The 10,217-nt window shown below is 31.5% G+C and overlaps 1 protein-coding gene across 1 annotated transcript in view; it reads right to left on the bottom strand.

The window, feature by feature from the left end:
* The window catches only part of LOC128166306 (uncharacterized), a 35,573-nt gene extending 30,750 nt beyond the window's left edge, over positions 1-4,823 (bottom strand). The window contains exon 1 of the mRNA XM_052831398.1: positions 4,770-4,823. The gene's annotated coding sequence lies outside the window, so the exon portion shown is untranslated. The remainder of the gene's footprint in view (positions 1-4,769) is intronic.
* Between the last annotated feature and the right edge of the window lie 5,394 nt (positions 4,824-10,217).

The following is a 10,217-nucleotide window of genomic DNA, read 5'->3' on the forward strand; positions in this document are numbered from 1 at the left end:
CTTAATATATGAAGTATGCTTGAAAACGAGAAGATTCCTACCTTAATGCGTTGTTTATTGAATTTATTAAAGTAAGTTTAATTGATTATAATCTGTTACTATCATTTGGTTGACTTATCGAGTTTTGGTGCCAATTTTTGATTCATATCTCCTTTGTTGCAAGTTGGACATTTGTATTTCGTGATTTGTATTTTAACATTTGTTATGTACAATCACGATGACAGGGACACGCGTATGCATCCTAAAGGGAAATCTACAGAACATGAGGTAATGGGAATATTTAAAAGGTAAATAATTAAAATCTTAATTTAAAGCTTTTAAATTCTTTCTGGAAAAGTTTGTGTATATTTATCCGTTTATTGAATTGTGGTAAATATGACCCTTTACCCTCTATGCTTATTTTTCATGGTGTGAATAAACAAGATATCACCTACCTTTTTTATATCTATTTCAAAAATTGAAAATTACAACAAGTGTTTTCTTTGCTTTAGACACTGCACCAGATATAACAAATATGTTGGAGCGTTTCTTGATTCGTGTAGATTCTGAAATGTTAAAATCGCTATCTCTGGACCAATAATAGAGAATTATATTAGAGAATTGTAAATAGTTCGTTTGGATTCGTTTGATTTTAATTTTTAATACATCAACACTCATCCAAGAGCACTGAGGAGGTTACATAATTTTTATTGTAGCTATTTCATCCATTGTAAACATAAAGCATATCTCTGCTTTTTGGATTCTTATAGTAATAAGAAAAATAAAAACAAGAATACAGATTTAACAAAACAGAAATTGTTTATCGATTAGAAAACAAGTTCAATATTACTACGGTATAATCATACATTATTCAAAGGCAAGATACAGCTGGCATCAAAGACATTAATATGGTGTTTTGAACTGTCAATTTTGCTGAGTGTCTCATTATTCTATAACACTTTCCTTGTTTTACTGTTTATTTCAACAGTATTATTATAAACATTGCTAATGGATGCATGTACCTATCTGATCATCTACTACAGTCAATTAGCGTATTTCGAATTACATTATACAACTTACAGTTGAACTTCGGTATCTCGAACACCAATATCTCGAATACAATGGATATGCCAAAGTGATTTATAAGTCCCAAACACTTATACTTCGAGTATATTACCCTTGATATCTCGTATACTCGGATATCTCGAATTTTTTTTACCAGTCCCATCTAGTTCGACTGACTCGCCATAATGAGGTTCGACTGAAGTTGCAAATAAAGGTAAATAACATGTTTAAATTTGGTTGTGTGGCATCAACAGTACGAAGATTATATAAGGAAACGAGTAACAAACTGTCTCTGAAATAGCTACATTTACACCATCACTTTACATGTAGTTTATTGTGGGTCACTTAAAGACTTTTTCGAATCAGTAGCTTAACTGGCCAAAAAAGCAGTTTGCTAAAAGTAATATTATAAACATTTACGAAATAATTCATATTATTTTCTTTGCAGTACTGAAAAGTAAATAAATCATTAAATTAGTTCATAATATCAGTAGAACCACTGAGAGCGTATGCAGAAACCAGTATTAATCCCTTATTGTATGCTCAAAAGATAATATAAGTACATTTAAAATTAAACAAATTATTTATAAGTGTTTGATATTTCATTTGAATAAAAATTTGAATTGTTTATGATGAATATCGAGATGTTTCATTCTATGGTGTTTTTAACATTGCAAAGCGATACCACAAACTTTAAAAAACACAAACCGCGGGGTAATTCGAATTGTTCGAAATGACTATATTCGATGAGAAGACTATATAATAAAGTGTCAAATATCTTACTCTCAAAAGTAAGTTCAACTTAGGATATCAATGTTTAAGCTTATATACCGTCCATAAATTGTGGGTTATTGTCAAACTGATGCGGATTTTTTTCTTGTTTGATTGTTGAATATCGAACTTTATATATCAATTATCACTGCTAAACTAAAGGGGGGGGGGGTATAGTCCAATCCACACTTTGCAAAAGTTGTTCCCCTTTGGGGGTCAACCCAAAGGTCAAAAGGGAAAAAGCAACTTTTCCCTTCTTTAAGCAACCAAATATTTGGGCGTCCTCTGAAGAACTCTCTTGGGATATGATTTATTCCTTCGATGTGTGGGTTGCCCCAACTTGGGGCAATTAAAATTCACAGCGGAAACGGATTTTTAATGTCAAATGACGAAGTTACAACCCTCTAATCTACAAAGGCTAATGTGAGAAATATATGGGTTTTCCCCCAAAGATGGCGGCCAAGGGACATAACTTTTGTAAAGTGTGGATTGGTCTATTGATATCGTTTGATTCTTTATGGAATTATTCACTACGTTCAAATTGTACACAGCAAAATAAAAACGAAATAAAAATGAAACAAGAGCCTCATGTGTCAATATCGCTCACCTGAACAATAGTTCCTGCATCATTCTATTTGAAAAATTTTAAATATAAAAGTCTAAAAATATTGTGAAACTCTAAGTAATCATGACCTTGTCCAGATGACCTTAAGCTAAGGACATGACACACCCTAAAGTCATTAGCAATCTTTGCGTGAAGAAAAAACTTCCAATTCTTATCCATAGAAAAGATATAGACCGGGCAAGAATTTCGCCCAGACGGACGGACGAACAAGTTATTCCTATATACCCACTCCCCCAAACTTCGCTTGGAGGGGGCATAAAATGTAAGAAGTTAACAGACAGATGGACAGCAACGGACGGCGGACTACAAGTGATCAGAAAAGCTCACTTGAACACTTGGTTCACCTTTTATAGCATACAAACATGAGAGTCAACGCAAAAGCGTTGTCGATATCAATAATGTGCATAGGAAAATATTCATATATTTTATATCAAATAATTTTAGAACTCGAGAAATATAATCTGTCGTATTTGTTACATCATATTGAAACTTTTTTGTATGACTTTCAACATAGCAAATAAACGTTGAAAATAGTTGAAATGTATAAAGCTATTTTGTTTTCCTATTAATAATTAATTTTGAATATTACATTTTGATTTGGCTATGATTGGCACTACAACTTCTAAGTAAAAAAAATCGATTTTACATGACAACGGAGATAAATTCAGAGAGACAACTTGCAGTTGTCTACTTTTGAATTTCAAAGGGCATAATTATGTTCCTTGTTCATAGACATAAGAAATGCACTACAACTAGTGCAAGACCTCACTAGAAGAAGTAGAGATAGAGTAAAGCTAATATTGCCTGTTTTATTTATCTAGTTCAAAATTAGTCTTCGGATGGTAAATCATAAGTAGAAAATTTAAATAAAACAAACAGCATAAACATCAAAACAATACTAGATAAGTATTGTTTAAACACTGTTAATGAACAAAAGTTTGCAAATTGCATTTTTGAAAGCATGTAGGAACTTGTATTATGACTTGTTTAATGTGTCATATTTATTGAACAAGCTTTGAACCTTCGGTACAACATTTATTTATCAAAGACATCGATTATAAGCAAAAATTCCGATTGACCTTTGATTTATTTTTCATTAGAGCATCGATGCGTTAGTATGTAAAAAAATTTTAAGCTATGGGATGAAGTTTAATTTCTGTTACCAGTATACAAACTACATTGTAAATCAATGATCTAAAATGTCACTGGAGGAAGTAGTATCTTCATATTCAGAGTTTCGACACATAATTATCTTTATAAAAAAAATATCCTACTGCAAATTAAAATTGATTGCAAGAAAAAACCTTTTAAATTATGAATGTTAAAACATAAAAATGTTATTGTTACATCTATATAGCTACAGGATAACAAAGTATGGTTTTAGCGTCATTTGTATATTACTCTAAGCGCGTTTCATATTAAGATGCTTTTACCTACGACCAAAGGTTTTTTTTATGATAATCAAACTGTAGTCAGTTACTCAGGGATTCATTTTTTGGAGGAATTTTTTTTTTTGATAAATATTAATGAGCTGTTTAAGGACATTTGGAATTTGATAGTTTTGTAATGTATATCCAACTGAAGCAGGTATTTTGTTGCATAAATAAAATTATCTCAAATATCATTTGGGCATTATTGCCATATATTTTCTTCTAAAACACAATTTTAAAAAATAAAAATAATTTTATCTAAATAGTTATGTCTTAAATATTGGAATGCGATTCAGTGTAGGTGGGATTTTTTTTTAAAATTAATGTTAAAACTACCTGTAAGTTGTACAACAATACATACCCTGAGCTTATATTTCCCAGTAATTTTATTTTAACTAAATAACATTATATATGATACAAAATCTAAGAGCATTGCACATTCAATACATGTCCTTTTTCGGCACATCGATTGTCGCTTTATGTGCTAAATAGGTTCTAAGATGATTCAGTGAAGGAGTTTTTAGAGCCTACCATCGAGTCATTTAATGTTATTTTCTTCATCATTTATCAATCGATCTTAATAAAACTAAAATTTCATCTGTATTGTCTCGTTATAATGCTTCCTAGCAAGTTTTAAACAATAACGAAAATAAGTTTCACCAGTAGATTAGTAATGAACGATGAATGATGAAAAAGCACCATTTAATTATGAAAATGTTTTAAATGAATAACGAGCATGCAACAAATATAGAACGATATCAATGTTACGCGTTAGAGAGCAAGAACTTTAAAGAAACACCAAGAAACAAAAACCAATTTGTTCTTTGCTTTTGGAAAGTAGCCATCTTTCTCAATTATGAAAAACATTGATAAAGCAAACTGAAAATGTATATATCTACCTCTCGGAATCCTTTTAGTCCAACAAATTCAACGGTAGTCTTGTTAAAGTCAATACGGTTCCCTCAAATATGCTTTAATAGGTTCTGTTTGAAACGCCTCGCTGAACTCTTGTCTCCTGAGACAATTTGATGCTTACTGGATATTGCTTTTACCGTTGCACTGCTCAAAACATGATGTTGGAATGCTGCTAGTCATTTTGATAGAATTGGAAATGATGAATTCTGCATAACTTTCATACGAACATCATCAACTTGAATCAATACTCCACAATGCATAACAAAATAAGCAAACAATATTATTTCAACTTCCTTAAAACCCTGAATGTAATCAAGTATTTCGAAACCTAGAAAACTTCTTTCATTTCAAAATTTATTTTTTGTTTTTATTCACCATTTAAAGTTGATATTAAATAAAAGACAATATGTTTTCTGAATGCAAATAAATCTTCATAAAAAGATATTTATTTATAAATAAATATAGCATCTCTCATGATATGGGATGGTATATGATTTTTATCCAACGAGTTGTGTTTTTATATATAGAAAACCCACAAAGAGTTGAATAAAAATCCTTTACCATCGCAAATCATAAAAGATTTTTCTTCATCACATGTTTTACTACTTCTTTTTTTTTTGGGGGGGGGGGGGTTCTTTGTCGTTTTTGTTTTTGTTTTTGTTAAACCTCAATCTTTTCTGTATAATATTATAATTGTTAGCCGCACAACACATTCACTACAAGACGTCAACAACTTTACGCATGAAAAAACGTTCCTTGAAGATTAAAAAACAATCATTTCATTATCTAATATATTTTTATCGAATCATGAAAACAATGAAACAGCATTAAATGCTTAAAATTTATATCTCTGCTCCTTTCAAATGAATTATTTTGTTACTTTTTCATTCTACGTCAGTCATCTGATTAAAGCTACGTAATGGTTAACGTGGCGTGAAAACAAACAGTGGAATATCGAAAATTTACAACACGAGTGATATCCACTGCATATTGAGCTAAACATGTGATAAAATGACAGTTTTAAATATCATTTTTACACTTTTGTCCTTCAACCATTTGCTTCTTTTGAAATTATCAGTAACGCTATAGAATAATGATATAATCGGAATATTTAGAATGTATTATGTTTCCTGCCCTAAATGCCCTTGATATGACAGATTGACTAGGACACGAAATCGAATGAAACAGAGGTGGGGCTTTTTGAAAGCTGTAAAAAGAATCAATATCAATACTTGTGGAACCTCTTTCATCTTAAAAAAAAATTGCGAACCTGATAGAATTATTTATAAAGATTTATAATTTGTAAATACCGCGTTCTCTTTAAAAGAATCACCATCTCGGAGATCAATTTGCGGTACTCTCTTTGTTTTATGATATCGATTACATATATTTTCTGTATCAGAAAGTTTATAAACTCAGAGGACATTTTTTCAAGATAGCAAAGCCATTCAAAACTCCAATCTATTTTTCTTCTGGATCTCTAAAAATGATATAAAATAAACCCTTGAAAATGAAAACTGTGTCTTTTTTAAACAAGAGGCCCAAGGGCCACATCGCTCACCTGAGGAACAATAGGCATGATAAAAGCAGCTTAATGGAGTCATAATACAAACTATCTGGACAATGTACAATAATACATGTAGATCCTGTATAAATAAAATCCATTTCCCCCTGGATATTCTTATGTTTATAATCATCAGTCCCTTTCTAACAGGATGATTTTATAGTCATATCATATGTTGAGTATTGCAGTTTTCAAAAAGATCCTTAACAATAGTTTATATATGGGATATAAACGTACATCAACCTCTGAACCTTCTCGTGAGGCCAAAGAATTGTCCTGGGGCAAAAGTCTTAACAATTATAAAGAATCATCTGGCTGATGAGTTTCTGAGATGATTTTTAAAGATTTATCCTATATATTCCTTTGTTAAACTTTGACCCCCCCCCCCCATTGTGACCCCACCCTACCCCTGGGGATATTGATTTTCACAACTTTGAATCTACACTACCTGGGGATGCTTTCACACAAGTTTCAGTTTTCCTGACTGATTAGTTTCTGAGAAGAAGATTGTTAAAGATTTACTCTGTTTATTCCTATGTAAAACATCGATCTCCCATTGTGGCCCTAACCTACCCCCCAGGGTTATGAATTTCACAAATTTGAATCTACACTACCTGAGGATGCTTCCACACAAGTTTCAGCTTTCCTGGCTAATTAGTTTCTGAGAAGAAGATTTTTAAAGATTTACTCTATATAATCATATATTAAACTTCGACCCCCCCCCCCCCCCCCCATTGTGGCCCGACCCTACCCCCAGGAGTTATTATTTTCACAACTTTGAATTTACACTACCTGAGGATGCTTCCACACAAGTTTCAGCTTTGCCGGCTGATTAGTTCCTGAGAAGAAGATTTTTAAATATTTACTCTATATTCCTTTGTTAAACTTCGATCCCCCATTGTAGCCCCACCCTCCCCCAGTGGGTCATGATTTTCACAACTTTGAATTAACACTACCTGAGGATGCATGCACACAAGTTTTAGCTTTCCTGGCTGATTAGTTTCTGAGAAGAAGATTTTTAAAGATTTACTCTATATAATTATTCATTTGTTAAACTTCGACCCCCCATTGTGGCCCCACCCTCAGGTGAGCTAAAAAGGTTATGTTTACAATACAATAAGTTGTTAAAGTTGGTTTCTGGCAGAACAGACTTTGAAAATTTTCGTAATAAATATTGACAATTTTTTTACTTTTCTAATCTTTAGTTTTTAAGATCTGTATAAAAACATATAGAATTGTGAGCAAATCTCTGTATCTTGCTTAAAATTTGAAGCTTAACACTCAAATATGGTTAGTAAATAGAAATTGTGAACAATTAAACACAAGAAACATGCACTACATGTATAACAAATAAAGAACACAATTTATTTTTTCGAAATGAATCATATATATACATGTATATACCTGCATATTTCCGTCAGCGATATCAAACTCTATTTAAACCGAATAAACTCGAGAAAATGCCGAGCTTCTCAACAAAACCTATTGCATTAATTTACCATTACGCAAAAGATAATGCCGAATTACCGATAGAATGAATTGTACTTCAGTACTTTTTTTATACATCAGATTTTGCTTAATTTGCGCAGGTAAACAGTTAACTGTTTGATTTACCGAAGTCTCTGTTTGATTTGATACGTAAAAATCACGAAATACAGACGATAGTTTCCAGGTTACAAAGCATAAATAATGAAAACGAAACGCAAATCAGAACAAGCTAACACCAACGTCATGTGTGAAAACTGTCAACGCATTGAAATATTTAGCCTCAATTTACTTCACAAAATCGGCACCAATATATTTTGCATGTTTCAAAAACTTCCCTTCATATGCAAACTGTTGCACAACAAGCAAATTCATCATAGTCAGATCGACCCTTTTTCGTATAATGTCATGGCTGCTTTAAACAAAGAACCTCGTTTTAGAAGTATGGAATACGAGTCTTGGTAAAATGGGTATGCAAACCCGGGCCGTGGCAAAATAAAAGCCGGGGCAGATCGGCAATCGTCAATTCCAAATACGCATTATTTTGCAGCAATATTTACAGCGAATACAAATATACTAGTCCATCAAATATCCTGAAATTTTAATGAGATTGGCAGATTAATAACTGCCAATCTTTTGTTTTGCCCTGGCCAAGTCTTGCCTACCCATTTTACCGGATGCCGAACGCGAAGCTGAAACACGCCTTTCCTTTATTATTATTTTCGTAATAACTCAGATTTGAAACAGAATTAGCACTTAATTTTTGCAATTTATATTTTCCTTCCCATAAGGATAATTTATGCTAAACTACGTTGAATTTGCCTCGGTAGTTTTTGAGAAGAAGATTTTTAAGAATACACCCCGCTTTTTCTACAGTTTCAAGGTTTTCTCCGCTTTGAATAAAGATCGGACTTTTATTTCTGCAATTTATATTTGCCCTCCCATAAGGATGCTTTGTGCTAAATTTGGTTGAAATTGGATTAGCGGTTTTAGAGAAGAAGTTCAAAATGTAAAAAGTTAACGGACGGACGGACGGACGGACAGACAGACGGACAGACGGACGACGGACAAAATGTGATCAGAACAGCTCACTTGAGCTTTCAGCTCAGGTGAGCTAAAAACAGTTTATTACAAACTATTTTTTAAATCACGTGTCGTTCAATTTTCTGTTTAATCTTAAATGCTTTTTCAATCACGATTAAAATCAAAGGTTACTCAATGGGGGGTTTTTTCAATACAAAATACGTTTTTCCAACTCTGGTGCATGGAAACCAAAATGTTATTTTAAATTGATTTTTAATAATTTTAAATATACATGCATGTATGATTGCGTCGAAAACGAGGATTTCAACAACAAATTGTTTTTGAAATATTCATTTCATAATGTGCCAGTCCGTCTTAAATCAAAAACCAATCTCAAATTATGTTTCTTTATGAAATAATAATGTCTTAATGCACCACTGTTCCATTCCATGTATATACAGGGAATTGTAATTAAAAAACTCTCTTGATTTCAAGTAAAACTCAATATGTTTTCCTGCATAAATATTCATTTTATAATGTACCTTCAATCAATCAATATTGATGCAGCAAATTGCAATGGAAATATTCTCGAAAATTAAAGTCAAACAAAATTGTGTTTTCTGGATAAAATATTAATTTTAAATGTACCACAATCAGAAATGATGCAAATGACTGTAATGAAAGAATTCTAGGAATTTTACATATAAAAACAATCTTTCCTGTATATTGGAAGACTGCTATTTAGCTTAAAAAGATTTCCAGAAGTTTAACATTTTTCATGTTACCTTTCGATTTTGATTTCTTACATAATTATAAAGTTTACTATTAAAGCAATTAAAAAGTTGTGTTAGTTGCTGCATTTTAAGAGGATATGTTTAAAGCAATATAAGCTGCAATTTTCAATTTTTTTTAAAGAAAATGTTATTTTCTACTAAAATGACAAAAATATCATGCTTTTTAAATTTCTGTTAGCTCTGTTTTAAGGGAAAACCATTAAGAAGCCTTAATTGGAGCAAAATTGAATTTTGTCGTCCTGTACAAAAATTGATCTGCTCTATATTCCTTAATTATTGGTTTTTACAAATCATTTTTTTTATAAAAGTTTAAGTTACAGGCAAACTTATCATACTAGTAGGTTTTTGCAGCAAAATAAAATTCTAAAAAATACAGATCACATTGCTTTAACCATTTGGTTTAAATATTAGCACCCTTTTATGTTGTTCGATTGTTTAAGTGACTAAATACGGTAATGTTTCGTTTAATGATACTTTCTAGTCAGTATATTTTGGTCTGGTTCAAAACTTCACGAACTAACACTATATAGATTTTCTGACTACTGAACTTTTTTATTATTTCCATA

This window comes from Crassostrea angulata, chromosome 10, assembly GCF_025612915.1.
Source record: "Crassostrea angulata isolate pt1a10 chromosome 10, ASM2561291v2, whole genome shotgun sequence".
Lineage (NCBI taxonomy): Eukaryota > Metazoa > Mollusca > Bivalvia > Ostreida > Ostreidae > Magallana > Magallana angulata.